At 44.3% G+C, this 17,460-nt stretch overlaps 1 protein-coding gene across 3 annotated transcripts in view; it reads right to left on the bottom strand.

The window, feature by feature from the left end:
* The window catches only part of LOC121081349 (transducin-like enhancer protein 4), a 98,241-nt gene that overhangs the window by 25,019 nt on the left and 55,762 nt on the right, over positions 1–17,460 (bottom strand). The window lies entirely within an intron of this gene.

A 17,460-nucleotide genomic window follows, 5' to 3' on the forward strand; every position in this document is an offset into this window, starting at 1 on the left:
TTAATGGGCACCTAACCAAGCAGCTTTATTTTATGCACAGTCAGGAATTATTTTAGTTGTAAAGACTGATCCAGATGAGACTGAAGCAGCTAGATGGTGAGAAGGCAAAAAAAGAGCTGGGAAGGATGAACAGGATAACTTGTAAAATGGGTTTCTCAGTAGGGAAGGGTTATTAAATCCCAAATTGCAGCAGTTTGTCAGTGCATTTCTTCTCCTGAGCTGCCAAGACCATGACTTTTCAAGGCAGAAGTGAGAATAGGTAGCAAAGTGTTCCCTAATGCAAGGCTTGACTACTATGATGATCTCTGCACACACCATCTTCAGATTAGACATCTATGTAGGGTACACTATATAGGTATCCTGATGAGTGAGTGAGGGCTTTACATCAAGTACACAAAGCACTACTAGCAAGTCTCTAGCTAGAATTTAAGAGGCTGAGCTGTAAGTTACACCACGGTTTACTAACCAACACCTGGGCTGCTTGAGCAACAGCAAACTCTGTTTCCTTGTAACGCCACGCCACCTTGCTTACTGTCAGTAATGAGCTAAATCCTGCCCTAAGACAAAGAAAATCTTGAATTTTAAAAAGGGTCTTCATTACTGCTTCCTAGTGTGATGAGGACAAATTCTGAACCTGTCCAGCCTGCCCCTCTCCATTTCACAGTCCTGCCCCACCACATAACAGAGTGGGAAGTGAAGAAAAGGCTTTTGGCATTTGTTTGACTAGTAAGACCATCAGACTGCCCATTGGGCATAGACTTTAGTTCTGACAGTAAATGTAAATTTCCATTTAAAAACACCTAGAGCACCAGATGGAGCCCTTACAGTGAGAAAGTGTAACAAGCTCTTTCACAGCAGGCACAATTGTATCCAGAATTGCAGCCCGCAGATCGAAATCCTTCTTCCCTGCCTACACGCTCTCCCTGCAGGATGTTTTCACTACTGACAAAAATCACATTCCCACACCCACCTCTGGGGCTGCTCCCTCCAGATAGCAGCCCTGGAGGAAGCCTGGGAGAGTCCTCCAGCTGTGCAGCAGCCCACGCTGGGCACCCTGCTGGCTGGCAGCAGAGCACTGTGCTGACAACCCTGATCCACAGCTGAACACCCTTGCTCCACGTACGGAAATCAGCAGAAACTTGCTAGCATGGCCACAGGCCAGAGGTAACGCAATGGGGAACAGCTCAGGCATGGTGCTGGGCTGTCGAAGTCATGCAGCTGGTGGGTGGTGTGCTACGAAGAGGGGCTAGCATCAGCCCCAGGGTTTCAGTGGTGTGCTTTGTGGCACAGTGTATATACGCTGCATGACAGCTGGTTAGCCCAGTGAGGATGTTGCACATGTAACTACCCTTGCTGTGACCCTCCTAACAGTGCGGTGGGCTTCCAGCAATCCTGCTACATCTACAACCTTGCACAGTACTGAAGGATTCATACCACACACAAGTGCAATGTAATCAAACCCCAAGGAAGGATGAAAATTCAACCAAAGCTTCTCTTCTGAAAAAACATACAGAGATTAGGTAGTCAACTGAAACTGGAATTAGCCCAAAAGGAAACTAGCCCACACAAGCTGCCACCAGAAAGCAGTGTGCATATGCTTGCCATGGATTGGACTCAAATCCAGTGTTTTAAAAGGAAGAACTAGGGGAAAATGGATCACAAGGTAATGCTGATCTCTGAGCAAAAAAACCCTAAAACCAGGAAGGATGGAAAACTGTTTCTATTTGGGAAATCTAGGTTCAGTAGTCTGCTCTTTCATCTGATTGTGTGAAGTCAATTAAGCCTCTTCATGCCTCGGTTCATTATCTATAAAATAGGGATAATTTCAGAAGCCTAGAGAGCATTTCTTTCCCTTACAGGGTTGTTGTGAGGATTAATGTATTGAAGATTTGGAGATACTCCAGTATCAGAGGGATGGATCCATTAAATACGCTAGACCGAAATGATAAATTAAAAAAAAAGGGAGGGGGGGGGGGGAGGGGGAATCAGTCTTCCTTGTATCAGCAAAAACACAACTAAAGCAATCAAACTACTACATCAGAGTGCCTATATTAAACTCCAGAAACTAGTATGTCTACAAGTACTAGCTTGACACTGGAAATGTAAAAAAGGAAACACTTCTGCATCATATGTAAAACTGTATTCAGCTAAACTCATGAGAGCCTAAAGCCACTACATCTGAGACATAACTAACTTAATACCCTGCACAGCATTTCAGGAAGAAAATACTGGTGGGGGTGTTTTTTAAATTACCCATGGGCAACAGAATTAACCACGAAATGTGCTATCTGCAAGCTTGTCTTTGAAAATGATTTTTCTCAAATTAACCTTATGTATATGAAATGTGAACAAAGCCAAACCTGCAGCTGCCTACTGCCTAATAAACTCAAACTTGCACTTCAGAATTTGCAGGGCCTTCTCAAAGACAGCCAGATGTCATATAAACCTCTCTGGTTTTAAAAATGCAGAGCCAGGCTTCCCATCATCACTTCTTTTACTATAACGCACCAAGTAGTCTTTTATTGCTTTGTGCTATGCAGTGTTTGCACTTACAGCACTCCATAAATAAGAAAAACAAACAGGGTGTGTGCTTATCTGATTAAAATTGAATGTAAATTATATGCAAAATAGGTGCAGCCCACTGGCTCATGGCAAGTTGCCAGTAAAGACCTTCTGTTCTGAAGGTTGTGCACCACTGATTTAGGGCATCATGTCTCTGTCATACTTCTACTTCTGTCTCATTATTTTACTGTTTCCTGTGCTATATTACGAATGTTCTTTCCCATCTTCAATCCCATTCCTATCTGGCTAGTTTAGCACTCCATTTTCGTACTATCTGATACCAGATTATGCAAAAAAATCTTACCCCGTGATACATAATCATTTTTCAATTTGGGCAAATCCAATCCGAACTCAGCCTGCGTAGTATGCCACTTCTCTCTCTCCTTGCTACTGTAACCATTCAAAACCATTGTTACTCCAATGCAAATTCTTTCCAGAATCACTTTCCATCTTCCAGGTCTCGGATTCCTGATAACTTGTGCCTTCTCCTGGTAAAGTACAGCTTGGGGCCCTTCTTACAGCTCTGCAAGCAAAGCAGATTAGCCTAAAGAGCTAACTCTGTGTGAACAAGTACAGGGGAAAGTGCATTTCACATGAAATCAGAACACTATCCAAGCTTGATTAAGAAGCGTACGGGCAATGCTGTAGAACATTCATGAGTTATTTTTTCTGAATTCTCACACAATTTAGATGATCCAAAACTGGATTTCCCAAATGCTGTGCAGACATGATTATGGAATATATTTGTTTTGACTGTGCTTTAAGTCCCTACTTTTCAGTGATTTCTCACTTTTCCTTCATTCAAGGTTGAAATTTGCTATGAGAATTTCTTTAGCCCCCTGCAGAATTGTTCAGTGTATTCCCCAAAGGAGGAGACAAAAAGAATTGGGGATTCATCATGCACAAACTGATATTTACAGTAACGCTACTCCCAGTACGTTTGCTGGAAATAGCTTGGTATTTCTTCACTTTCTTTTAATATCTGTAGGATTAATAACAAATTCAGGCCCTGATCCCACAGTATTTAACATCTGGGCAAAACGCTTCTTGCTGACGTCCACAGGGCTGTGATTTGGCACAATAAACATGCTGCATGTTACAAGAAACCTTAGTAATGGCAGCAGGAAAAGGCAATTTCTTTCTTGCCTCTTTTTGAGCTTCCCTTCTTTTCTTATTGTGAGGAGACTAGGAACAATATGGCAACCATAACAAAGAGGAATAAAGAAAACACTCACAGATGATTGCTCAAAGTGGGTCCATAAACACCACGATTACCTCGCTACTCATGGTGTTTGATTTTAGCACAACTTGAAGCTGCATGAAGGCAGACAAGAAAAAATACCTGCGTATAACAACTTTGGGGCTCCAAAACCCTATGGGCACCTCAGAAACCACCAGACACACAGACTACAGTACAAGCAAGGAATACCTTTGCCTTCAACCAGCAACACAAAATGGTGTCTTCTTTCACTGCAGTGGTGTCTTCACCCCTGTGAACTCTATTTGCCACTTTCCAGTTGACCTGCACAACACTCTGAGGTTGATTGCAACAAAAAACTACAGCTGGAACAACAAATTTGAAGCATCTGTCCTGCCAGGTGGCAAGACCTTCCAGATCATACACTAACTTCCTCCATGACCAGTCAAGGTAACCATATTTCACAACACATTAATTGCATTAAGGGTCCCAAGGAAACGATGCTCAGGCACAACACTCAGAGCTAGAGAAGGCTAGAACAACCTCGCAGCTCCTTCAGGGCCAAAACTGCCTTTTCAGCAAAGATACCCTAATGCGACTCTATTCTTCTGCCTCTATTCTCTGCCACCTCGCAAGACATACTTGAAAATGACAACAGGCAAAAAAGAAGCAACGACAAAACCATGAGTAAGGCAGAGGTACAAAGGTTAGTCTTTGTGAGCCAGAAACCACAAGGATAGGCATCTTACACGTGTATTTTAAAATGCTTTCTCTCTCTCTCTCCTTCTTCTCTTCCTCAAAGACTAAGTGCAAAATGAAATCATCTTACAGAAGGACAGCTGCTTCCCCCCTGTGTTCAATCATTCCAGTCACACTATGTTGTCCAGTAACCTGCATTGATAATTCCTCATGAATAAAATGCCAACATTATCATCCACAGCTATGTTGTTGACATGCTTTTGCTATTTCACTAAAAATACCATTAATTTTCTGGCTTCACAACAGCTGAGCTACTCCCCATTTAAATATACAAAAGAGTATTTTGTTTAAACCAAATTAAAAGCGTTCCAGTAAATGACTTCAATTTTGCTGGCTATACTACTTAGTATATACTGTTCTATTTAATCCTCTCTTTTCGCAACTCTACTCCTACCACCACCACCACCACTCTTTTCTTTCTCCCCTTCCCCCATCCCCCTTGCCTTTTTATACTTAATCCTTTCATGCCAGGAACTGGATTTGCCCAGCAAGACATTCACAGTCAGAAAGAGCTTCAAAACATGGTGCCAAAGAGTTAAGGCAATGGTGAAATCGCCTCTGCTGTTTTTATTCACTTGTTTGCCAAAACATATTTAACAGTAAAGAAAAGGAAGGGAAAGGGGAGAGGGAAACACACAAATGCTGAACACACCTTCCATTCCCCATCCAGATAAACTCAACATTCCCCATTTAAGTCGGAATGAAAACCATCATTACTGCCAAGCCCTCCTGGCATCTCACCACTTTATTTGTTCCCATTTGTATCTAATGCTTTTGTCAACAGTTCAACAAAAGTCAAAGCAAACAACCCACTACAAACACTGGGGGTAACAGCAACAAGCATGAATCCTTCACAATTATCCAGCCCAGCTGCTCAGTGCCTGTCCAGGCTGCTTTCATTTACAACAGTGTCAACAAAAGGCTGAAACCCAATAACTAGGTGGGTCAATACTACCACTGTAAACCCTCCCGAGAAGGAAATGCTGTTCTCCTGCTTAACTGCTTCAGCAAACATGCAGAATAATTCAGTTAGATAGACAAGTACTTGCCTAATCATTTGTTGTGTGAATTATTCAAGGCTTCCCCCCCTCCCCCATAAACTACTAATGATGGCTCTTCAAATATTTCTGAGAAACCACCAGATGTCAGACAGGAAAAAAGGAAACATTAGGCAAATTCTGACATAACAGGACAATGGTAACCTGTGATCTTGGAAAGTACTAATGTTCAGAAGATTAATGCTCTCCTACACCTTGCTTCTGGTGTCACCGCCATATAAAGAGCAAACTGCTTTCAACATAATGTGTGCTAGGCATGCATCAGCCTACCAGCTGCCTGATCTTTATACCGCATAATCAACAGTACTGCCTAGGATTTTTCTCTCTTTTTTTTCATGCGAGTTGTAAAAGAGTTCTCTCCAGAGAATATGTAAAATGTAGATAAAAATAAGCACAGTAGTTAGTCAGGTGGATGCAGAGAGGAAACATTCATTTATTCCCACATTTGATCTCTTCTTGATCACCCACCTAAGCTTTCTTTCACTGCAGCCACAAAGCGAATGTTCGCCTGCTTTTCTCCAGAGGTTTCACGAGGGTTAATGTTTACACTTTTAAAGAGCAGGGCAAACTAGCCATACTGCATAGACCCAAGTGCTAAGCATTACATCTTTTACTTCAATTGGCTCTTTAGTGTGGGAAACAGCCACCTCCAGATGTCTGCTTCCTCAGTTTTGTTGGCTTTTGTCACAACTGTATCATTACATTTACATATTCTTTTTAAACTTTAAATAAACTTTAAGAAAACAGGCAAATTAGATAACAAGTGGTGCTTGTTTTGGTTTAATCTCACTATTAGCAAGACCAACCCTGGATACAAACAAATGTTTTTCCTGAAGACCAGTTTACATATACAGTGCAGTATCGGACAGATGCATATATTGAGCCAGACACAGTACCAAACACACTTAAAAATATTTTATTTTTGACATCTACAGTAGCAGTTGTGCATGCTGAATAATGACTTTTCCAGAGAGAATCCCTGGCAGTTTTAAGACTTAGCAAAATAGTAAGAGAAATTCTGTCTGTATGTCAAATTAAAACACATGTTTTTGTTTTTATAATTAGAATCTGTAACATACTTTGTTTGTAAAACAAGCAGTTTTACAGTGATTGCACTCTAGCAATCTCTGGAGTTGTGTGTTGTCAACATAAAGAGCCTTCTTCCATCAAATAAAGGTTCCTTCCTCTTTCTGTCCAAAACAGTTATGAAACACTTGTCTACTAAGTAGCCGCAGCTCCACCGCTTTGTGATCACCGCAGCTGTTACTACCCATATTGGCTCTACTCTGCTTGGTGGGAAACTTCAGTTAAATTTACTATTGTAAATTGAATTATTACTATTTGCAATGCTAAGTTTGCTTATCAGTATTAGCGGGACTCTTACAGTCATTAGCAGTATTTGCAAAACGGGGTCTGTGGGCTACAGAGAGGTACTCTAGCACAGAAAACATGTCCTATCAAAAGGGTTGCAACTTGCACTGACTAACTGGGGAAAACTTGCACAGTCTGATGCTAGGTACTCTAAAAAGAACAGGGGAGAGAGGTAAAACCACACAAGTATGTCTCTTCTTCCTCAGGCCCTGGAGAAGAAAGAAGGGTGCAAAAAATGGCTGGAGGCAACACAGTTGTCAGAAAACCTTCATGAAGCATGCAAGAGTCCCACAGAAGGTCTGCTAAATACTTAATTGCTTTCAAATACCTGCAGTGTGATATAAAGCTTTTAGGCTACCCAGGTGGTGGTAGGCTCACCTAGGTGAGCACAAAGTGCTTTTTATAAAGGCACCAAACTGACCATGGACAGGCTGCCTTTACGCAGGGTGCCTTTGCTATTCTAATGGCGATGACGCATCCTGACAGGGCACTTGGAAAAACACCATACTTCAAGGAAATGGCAGAAAAAGGGTTTCTCTCACCCCACAAGGTTTACTGTAATTGATTTCAAAGGGATTATTTTACAATTATCCAGATACTGAACTCCTCTCATATTTTGCAGTACGGGCCAGCAAAGCTCATTACCAAATAATATCTGCAGGTCATTGAAAGAAACTCTTTTCTTGAAGCAGGGGAGAAAAAGCCAAACATTCATTTCCTCAAGAGCTAAAACCCCCAGCATTTTGGTATTTTTAAAGAAATCAAGAGGTGGGACAGAATTACAGCCATCAACAGGTACAATTTCAGCAAACATATCAGGGGGAGACAAGAAATACAAACACACAGCTATAAATACTGCAAGACAAACACAATTATTTCCTAATGCCTGGTGTTGTAACGTCACAAGGCAAAGCACCTAATTATTTAGGTCAGCACTGGCTTCTCAATCCAAACGCAAGCAGTCATTTCTATATAGTCTGGCCACTTTGTTACTAAAATAAAACGAGCAAAGGACTCAGAAATACATTGCTGTAGCTGCCAAGTTTTGTGTTGTGTGTGCTCTGTGCCAAGCTGGTGCCACATGCCCCTGTGGAAAACGCTGCTCCTGGGGGTTGCTGCGACCTGGGGACGCCTCTCTTCGGCCCTTCTTCCGCACACCTGCGCTGCCCCTCCACAGCACACGCCAGTCCGACAAAACGGCACTGCCAGCAAAGTCAGTGTCATTATTTACTTAGACCTGGCAAGCTTAATCCCGCAAAGAAAATACCGTACACACTCTTTCAAAAAGATAGAGCGGCTTGAAACGCGCCAGCTACACTGCACGGAGGAGCTACGAGGGCGAACGAAAAAAGGAGCAAACCGCGCTGAAGCTTCTCGCTTCTCCCTTCTCCCGCCCCTCCGCCCCAGTTACTCATCGCACACACCGGGGAACCCCCCAGCGGCTCCCGGCCGGCAGCAGCGCGGCGGGGCCGCTGCACCGACCCGCTCCCGGCGCACACGCGGCCCCCGCCCGGCGGCACCTCACCGGGCAGCGCGGCGGCACCGCACGGACGGTGTGCGCCGCCCCTCAGCGCCGTCAGCGGATTAACGCGGCGGTTTCACCTCCAATACTTCATTAAAACACCGATCGCATCCGGCAGCCGCTGACGATCCGACATACACAGTGTTCCCCCTACAGTCCTCCCGGAGACTCGGCGGGGAACGGCGGGGCAGCCCCGGCGCCCGCAGCCCGGCGCCCCGCGGCCGCCGAGCGAGGGAGCCCCGGGCCGCCGCCGCCCCCGGGCCCGCGCCCCTCGCCCCTCGCCGGGCGGGCTGTAACGCCGCGGACGTCGCGGCACGTCTCCACGCTGCGGTTCGCGGGAGACCAGCCACCCCTCGACCGCTCCCCGCTGCGGTCCGCTGGGAGCAGGGCACAGGAGCGGTGAAGTCCGGTAAACTGCCGCGCGGACAGCAGCGCTCACTTCAGCGCTCCCCTCGGATTATGTTTTTCACGGCAGAGCGACAAGCCCAGTAACGCCTCAGCTTAGGAGAAAATTATTTTTATTTGTTCCCCTGTGCAGCCAGGAGCAAGCTAACGGCATCCCAGCGGGTGCGCCGCCAGGCCAGCTCCCTCTGCTGCCGGGAGGGACCCATCCTCGCCCCCTCTGCCAGGCGCTCGGGGCATCCCTGGGAGACCCTCCAGCTCAGCCCCCGCTGCTGCCAAGGAAAGAACAAGCTAAAAAAAGATTAATTCGCAGATGTTCATGCATTTCACACACAGGGTGCCCTGTGGTCCGTTGCCAGGGCAACGGGAGACCACCAGCGTGCGCTTTATTGGCTTTATGAAGTGCGTCTCGGGGGCTGTAGTCCGAGAAATGCTGCATGATAATCGTCAGGCTTTTCAAAAGCCTTGTTTTGTGTTTATCCACGTTTAACCCTCTGAGTGTTATTAAGAGCATCACTATGCACGTCTGGTGCACCAAGGAAAGCAGAGATGGGGGGGGGGGGGGGGGGGGGGAAAGCACAAGGACAGACATGGACACAGTCGCTGCTTCCAGCCTAGAAACCCTGGAAAACGTCCTCAGTGCTTGCTCCTGCCTGCCCGCCGTTGAAGTTTTCACCCACAAGCAAGCGGTCCCCTGGCTGCGGTAGTGCAGGGCTCAGCACAGCAGGGTCTGGGGACAAAACTGACATCAGCAAGTGCAAAGGCAGCACAAGTGTCCTGTTAGAATGACAGACTACTGATGGTGGGCACAACATGTTTTCTCTGTAACTTAGAAAGAATTAAAAAAAAAAAAAAGAAAAAAAAAGAAAAAAAAAAAGGCACAGCAACTTCCTAGACAACTTAGGAGAAAAAACACACACTCATTTTGAATCCCAGTACATCACACCAGCAAGCCAGCCACACCAAAACCTTTATCAAAGCCCCTCCAAAGCTGCAGTCCCTGTGAAAAAGGAAAAGGAAAATCCTGTGTCCAGATGACACTCGGTCTTGCAGTGCCAAGGGCTACAGCATCATCTATAAATTCACAGAAACGAGCTGGAGCAAGAAGCCACCCAGGACTCAAATTGCTTTGCCTCCCGTATCATCTGCCTCCCCTCCTCTGCTTGCTCCAGGCTGGTGTCAGGCATTTCCTCTGGCTGTCCGCTCAACAGCTGAGGCAGGGCTGGACATGGAGGTACGGGGGTTAAAATCACAAATGCCACAACGCCCCAAGCAGCAGTAGCCACCACTGACATCAAGCTCTAATCCAGCAGGAGAGGAGAAGGAGAAAGCGAGGGTGGCAGAGGGGATCAATAGAAGAAATGGCTTGCATTCAGGCTTGCAGGAGAAAGAGCACACAGAGACAATAATTTCCTGGGAAAAGCTAAAGCCTAACGAGAATTTACTCTGCCTCCTTTATTCAGACAACCAACCCTTTTGTGGCAGGGGCTTCCTGAGTGACAGGAACTTAGGGCCCCTTAATAGGATTTCCATATTATTTCCAACACCTGCCTAGAAGTTACTTGTTTACAATGAAGGAGGCAAGATTCTCAGATCAGACATCTGCTCCTGGTTCAGGCATATCTCAGGAAGCCATCTAGAAAGAAGCTTTGTTGCTATGGAGACATTTTTATTTTCTTCCCTTAGTTGGCTGAAAAACATTAGCATTTCCAATTTTTTGTTCTTCAAAAGGCCAAATGTCACTCAAGGAAACACAGAACTTTTCAAATTGCTATGCAGAAGAGGCTAATTGAGCTTTAGATATTTTAATAATTATTTGACTCAATTAGAGCTGTACTGGAGAGAGGTGCTAGACACAGTGTAACTTTCCTGCAAATTTCCCTCAGTGCCCAATTCCTGCTGGCCAGCTCGCTTGCTTGCTCCCTCAAAGCACAGCTAAAACTTTGTAATTCATGATGCAGTCAATGATCTTGCATAACAACTTGGGAATCTGTCAGACTACTTATTTCCTTCAACTTCTAAAATCACCCTAAGAGACTGACAACTCTTTGACTAGGAATACACTTCTTTCCCAGTGCCAGGGAAGAGACAGGAAAAGCAATACAAATATTAATACAAATATTAACTTCCTACTAGCCTTCGGCAACTTCAGCCAGGACAGAAACTTCCAAGTATGTCCTCCATGCCACTGATTCTACAAGGTAATCTGTCCTCCTTCCCTCCCTTTTAAGTAGACAAATAGCATGCCCAAGGAATCCATTGATTTGCATAAAAATAAGGGATGTTCCAAGTTACTTTGGACGTAAGGGTTTAAAAGACAACTCAACATCAAAACACTAAAGGCTCAACAAAACAATGCCAAAAGGCGGCAAAAGCAGCCATCTAGTTCGTGTCTCACTTTGACAAAAAGTGGCAAGTACTGTTTATTTTCTCCCATTACTTTGACTAACATCTAACTAACCCAATCTGCAAATGTGTTATTGATTCTAGACATGTTCACCATGAGTAAACTGGTGTAAGCCATGAATGCCAGCATCCAAAGTATGACTTTAATTGCCCACTTAGAATGAGGAAAACTTCAAAAGGGGTAATAAACAAATTCATTCCCTCTCCTTACTTCTTTTCCCCCAGCTATTACATTGTCAAAAGTGTTTGCGCTGGAGAAGACCTTTTCACCACCTCCTCACCCCAGCAAACTTCCTCTTCCTACTCTATGACATGAAGTCATCATAATCCTGTGTTATCAACATCACAGTCTGTTGCCATGGAAATAATTAGACATGACTGCTCAGGTTAGAAATTACAGGCCATCTAAGTGCCTCCTGGCTGAAGAGAGCATCTGGAGAGAGAACATTTGAGTTACCCTAAATCACTAAATGGCAGAATAAAGTTCGATAGTGAGAAGCACGGCAGCAGTTTGTCCAAATGTGTGTACACCACCAAGTATGAGTCCCTCTGTGGTAACTGGCAAAACAGTGCAAGGTAAGAGGCCAGTGTACAGTTAATACACAGAAGCGGGAAAAAAGCTATCGGGTAAAGGAGGTGAAGCCGTCAAAAATGGCAGAAGCAGCTAATTCTTTGATTCTCAAGTACATGCTGTTACTTTCATATGAATAGTCTACACTAAATTAAAATTCCCAGAGCTCATTAAAAAGGCAAATGACATGACAATGAATGAAAGAAAGAAATGTAAAACTCGGGGTGGGGGGGTGGGGGGATGGAAGCATAGAAAAGAAGATACAAGGGAGCTATATACCTGAGATTCAGTTTCATGTTCTAAAAATCTGTTAAAAGCCACAGGGCTTGAATGATGCACTACAAGTCTAGCCATGAAAAGGTTATTAAGGAAAAAAAAAATCAGTGCCAAAAAATTAGCTCCATAAGATAGACTGAGACAACAAACAGGACCCTGGTAATTAGTATTTGTTCTGCTTCAGCAGACAGTTACTGGATGAGACTGCAACAAACAAGCATGTCTCACCCAATCGCATCATTAATCCATTCACGTTCACCACCTGAGGACCAGCTATGCCCCACAGATACTTATTCATCTGTTTTACAAACAAACAATTACAACACATTTTCTGGAATTAGGGCACCTGTTACATTCAGCATAGCTTACACACCCAGACACAGATATCAATTAATACTGAAAAAAATTACTGTATCGTAAGCCAACAGAAGTTACTGTATTTTGATAACACTACCCCCAAAACACCCATGAAGATCAAAACCACAGCTCTTGCAAAGCAAAGTTTAGTTCAAACACGCTCAGCTTAAAACTACCACTTCTTCATTACAAAAAGCAAACGACGTGCAACGCCTTGCTTCCAAATGGAGAAAGGCACAAGCAGAATGACACAAGTGTGAAAGGTTTGGATTTTAACAGGCCTGTGAAGCTGTGAAGTGCTTTTCACTGAATGGTATTATAGTGATAAAATAAAAAAAAATATCAGGAAATAAATTCTGTAAATTTCTTTGGGCATGTAAGAGAACTACGTTTCTTTGGCTTGTTAAATACATCCTGAATGCAAAGATGTTTGGCTGGACACTCATGCCACTAGAGGAAGTCACATTTAAAAGAAACCTGACAACTGACAGTTTATGTGGTGTTCCTCTATCAGCAGAAAAACAAAGTCAAGCAATGTAATTATATTTTATAATATCCAAAAGTCTTACATGTTGGGCATTTTGATTTTAAACTACCTTGTTCTTTACAGAAGCATTATACTCGTACAACTATTTTTAAAAAACATCAAATTACAGCTGCAGGAGTAAGCAGCTTACTCTTACGTATTAAATGAACAGAGGTCTGAACACTTCATCGTGGCTAACAGCTCAAGAAGCTAAATTGAGAAGCACTGGAGCACCTGCCACCACACATGTGAATTGAACATGGGAATCACACCCATTTACTTTCCCTGCATCTGGCACATGTGTAATTATTAGCCTTCACAGAGATTAAGGCAAAAGTAATCTTATTGCTAAACCCAGCTGAATTTGCCCTAACAGGCTTGTCCTAGTTCACCAGCATGCGGGACAGAAATTCACCCCAAACCTGCATCTGATGTGTTGTTTCGGAGCCTTTCATTTAAAGCTCTTTTACCCCCCCACCCCTGAGTAATCTCAAACAAGCTATTTTATTTCTGCCACAAGACTCCAGCTTTTAATTATTGGCACTCACTGGTGCTGAAACAGTAACCCCCAGCATCAAAACGAAGAAAGTCTCCACTGCATGGGCAAGTCTTACTACAGGCATGGTCTCTGCCCCGGATAATTTACAATTCAGGTGAAAAAAAAAAAAAAAAAAAGGCAATGCACCACCTGAGTATAAAGAACAACAGCTCTGGATTAACGATAGATGTGGTAACAAGTTACATGAGTTGAATCCTGTGCAGGAGGCAGCGATTAAGAAGACTCTCAGATTCCTTCCTGAACAACCTGCTCAGGCACATCCTGGCTATCTCTAGCAGCCCTGCAACCCAGCTAGCACCTGGGGGCTCCTTCACTGCAGCTGCTGCAGTGAAAGCCGTGGGGAGAGACTGCTGCTGCTAGCATTAGACTACTTTTTGCCAGGTGGTGTCTTTGAACACAAAATGCTTCCTTAGCTTCTTCACAGGGTGTGTTTTACAGCAGAGACTTTGTTGGGGACCAGAGAAACTTTTGCCACGTTTGTCCCACAGAGGGTACCAGGGATGGGAAGAATGACATGCCTCCTTGCACCAGCATTCTTGCAGGAGATGGAAAAATCCTTGCAGGGTGCAGTTAGCAAGCAAGAATCCACTGCAGAATAATCCTTTAATTATTATTATTTTACTAAAAAAAGTTTTACTGCTTTGAAAAGGGGACACACCAAGTCCTCTGTGAAAAGCTGCTCAGTTAACTGTAGAGCTGTTGGTCTTTCTGTCTAAACACATTATATTCCCTCAGAGCCCTTAAGCCAGGGCTGCACTTTGAGCACAGCCCTGGTGCTTGGCACCCTTTCCTTCCCTTTGTCTGCTCTGCAGCCTTGCCGCTGCACAAAGACTGCTCCTATGACCCAGTTTACCATGTCTTAATTTTCCCACACTTCAAACTTCGCAAGGGATTCGGAGGACTGAATCCAACACAAAATCAAAGAGCTCCCAAAGCCACCCTTCTTCACAGAGCTTGCTGTGCCAACGTTGATCTATTATTTAGGAATAGCTCCTGGACAATCTCATGTTATCTGGAAGGTGACTGCTCAGGTTCAGCAGTGAACGCTCCGGCAAGGTGCTGGGAAGGATGCAAGCCCAGTTTGACTTACCAGGCAGAAAACGTCATGTTCAGAAAAAAGTGATGCAAAATGCCTTTTCCCTGGCCTGAACCAGGAGGAGGGTCAGGACCAGCACTGCTACAAACAGCAAGTTTCATGAAGACAACTGCTCAGCCAATCCAATGTCCTGGAAATGGTGACAAGAAGTGGGACGCTTCAGCCAAACTTCTTTGTAGAAATTGATAGGGTACCTTAGTTATCTGAATCGTACACTACAGCATAAATTTACACTTTATGAGCTATTCTAAAATCTGCCCTGCTTAATAATCTGTATCAGCAAAAAAACACTTTAAAGTGTCTCTCACAATTAAACCTAGGCACAACCTTGTATAAATCAAAATTTTGCTACCATACCAAAACGTTACACTGGGGCTGTATAACATTGCCCATATCCTCATTACATGCTACACTAATTACTACCAGCAGATTCAGAATTTTCTGCACATTAGAGGCTTTTAGAGGAGCTATAAAAAATTTCAGGCACCATTAATTTAAATTTGTATTGAAATTTCCTTTTGACAGATGGCCAAAAATTACTTACTATTTAGAGTACCAGAGCTGCCTGTTTGCACATTGGAAAAGGAAAGGGAAAGATTAAAAGCAAGAAGGAAATTTATGTCACGTTCATTACCTGTTAAATGTTAAGGAGCATTATCCTGCATGAATAAATTATTTCATACAAGTACACAGACTCCAGCTGCTGGCAACTGGCACATTCCGGCTGACAAAAAACATCTCAAGTCACACAGCAGACAATCATAAAAAGCCTCTCTTAACCAGGAGCCACTTAAGGGAGGACAGATCGATTGAACAAGCAACTAACTGCTACTCCGGGCATCACTGAAAACATTTAAGAAAATTAGCTAACTATTTCACCTTGCAAAGCTGGCAGCAAGCTCCATAATGCTGACACGCAAGCCAACTCACAACCTGAACACCGTGCAAGACAAACATCTACTTATCATTTCAAAGTAAATTGGCACAAAGCAGCAACACCCTCCCCCCTCCCACCCACCCCCACTCCCTCCACCCTCCAAAGCCGTATGAATAACAGTCCTTTGAATCATTCCCAGACAAAATCAGCCTTTTTGGTATAAACACTCCCAGTAACACCCATGCCAGCATAAACCACCCCGACATCTCACAGATGTTACAGAAACACGACTAGCGTATTTTGTTTAAAAACAGTGATTGGCATATACTAGCAGTTTTCATTCACTTTCTTGAGTGAAACGCTTTTGGTTTCAACTGCAGAGGTATTCAAACTCATGAAGAAACAAGGTGGGTTTGTACTCCCACATTTAGGTATCTGCCCTACTTGTACTTGTTTGTTTGGGTGCAGGAAAAAAGAAAATGGACTTAACCGATCTTTTCACAGCAAACAGGGTGTTCTTGGGAAATCATCATTAATCTGCACCCAGCCTTGCCACATAAAGCAATAATCCCCATTTCTAGCCCTTGTGACAATGAAGCTGAAGTGGAATCCAATGTGCTGTTATCCTATGTCAGCAGATAGACAGCTTCAGTGCCTTTGCTGCTCACAGAAAAACCTGACAGTTGCTGTCAGCTCCTGGTTGTTATGCAGAGCCATGTGGGTAATAGCAAAACTGACAACTACTGGCTCAGTTGCACTCGGCTGGGACACGGCAGAGTTGCCAGTGGCAGAACAGGTGTGCTGGGGAAGGCTGCAGGACACATCCCCACCTGGAGCTGCCAGAGAAGCAAAGGCATAGCCCCTTCCATGGCAGCCCTGGCCTGACAGGTCCCTGGTGGGGGCAAAGCCTATGCCCAGCACTGTGCTTCTCCCCATGCTGTCTAAGGCACACCAGTTACATCTGCCTGGCAAACTCCTGGTAATCCTCGTGCTGGGAACACCCCTTCTGCCTTTTGCCCAGCCCCACAAATAGATTATATCTTCCTGAAAAAAGCACCACTAAAATCTTGACAAATAGCTTGGAAGTGCTGAGTCAGGTGAGCATAGGTCTTGCCCTTTCTGAAAGAAGCGTATCTTTCATTTCAGACTCACCATCACTTATAAGAGGCTTACTCTTATGCTCCTGAAAATTGTGCAAGCCACTCAGGCTCTACTCTGTAACTACATCCATCTACCCACAGCTGGGCAGGTAACTGTGTAGCTGGCAACAACTGAGTCTGCTGTGAACTGATAAACCACCAGCAGCAGCAAGGAGAACAGACTGATCCAGTAGAGGACAGAGCCAAGATACACGTCCCCACTCACAGTATTAAAACCCCAGGAGCCTCCGAGAGGCTCTGGTGGCTGTCCAATATGGACAAGCGTCGAGGCACATACGCTGAATCAGAGTCATATGCATCACTGAATGCCCAAAATCACACCAGCTGCAAGGTGTGTATTACATCTACTTATAAACACTGCCACATGCAGGACAGTGCACACACTTATGGTGCAGAGTCATTCAGAGCCTGAAAATTAACTTTTGGAAAAGGAAGGCAGGATCCTCAGTGCAGGCACCACCTTCATTGTGGTAGGGAATGGCAGCTCACTGCTCTCCAGCCGCTTCAGCAAGGACAGCAGGCAGCACCCCACCTCTCCCCTGCAAGCGACAGAACCCTCCTTCTGTAACTGCGTTATTGCAATATATCAAAACGACAGTTTAGAGCCTCCAAATGACTTAAACCTACTGGCTAATTTCTTCTGTCTTATAAGCTTGTGCAGCCTTTTTCTTACATCCAGGAATAGCTTCAATGCTGTTCCACCAAACCCACTGGCTGGAATGTCACCTACAATCCTAGCTGCCCCACTACCAGGCATTTT

This window comes from Falco naumanni, chromosome Z (genome assembly GCF_017639655.2).
Source record: "Falco naumanni isolate bFalNau1 chromosome Z, bFalNau1.pat, whole genome shotgun sequence".
Classification (NCBI taxonomy): Eukaryota; Metazoa; Chordata; class Aves; order Falconiformes; family Falconidae; genus Falco; species Falco naumanni.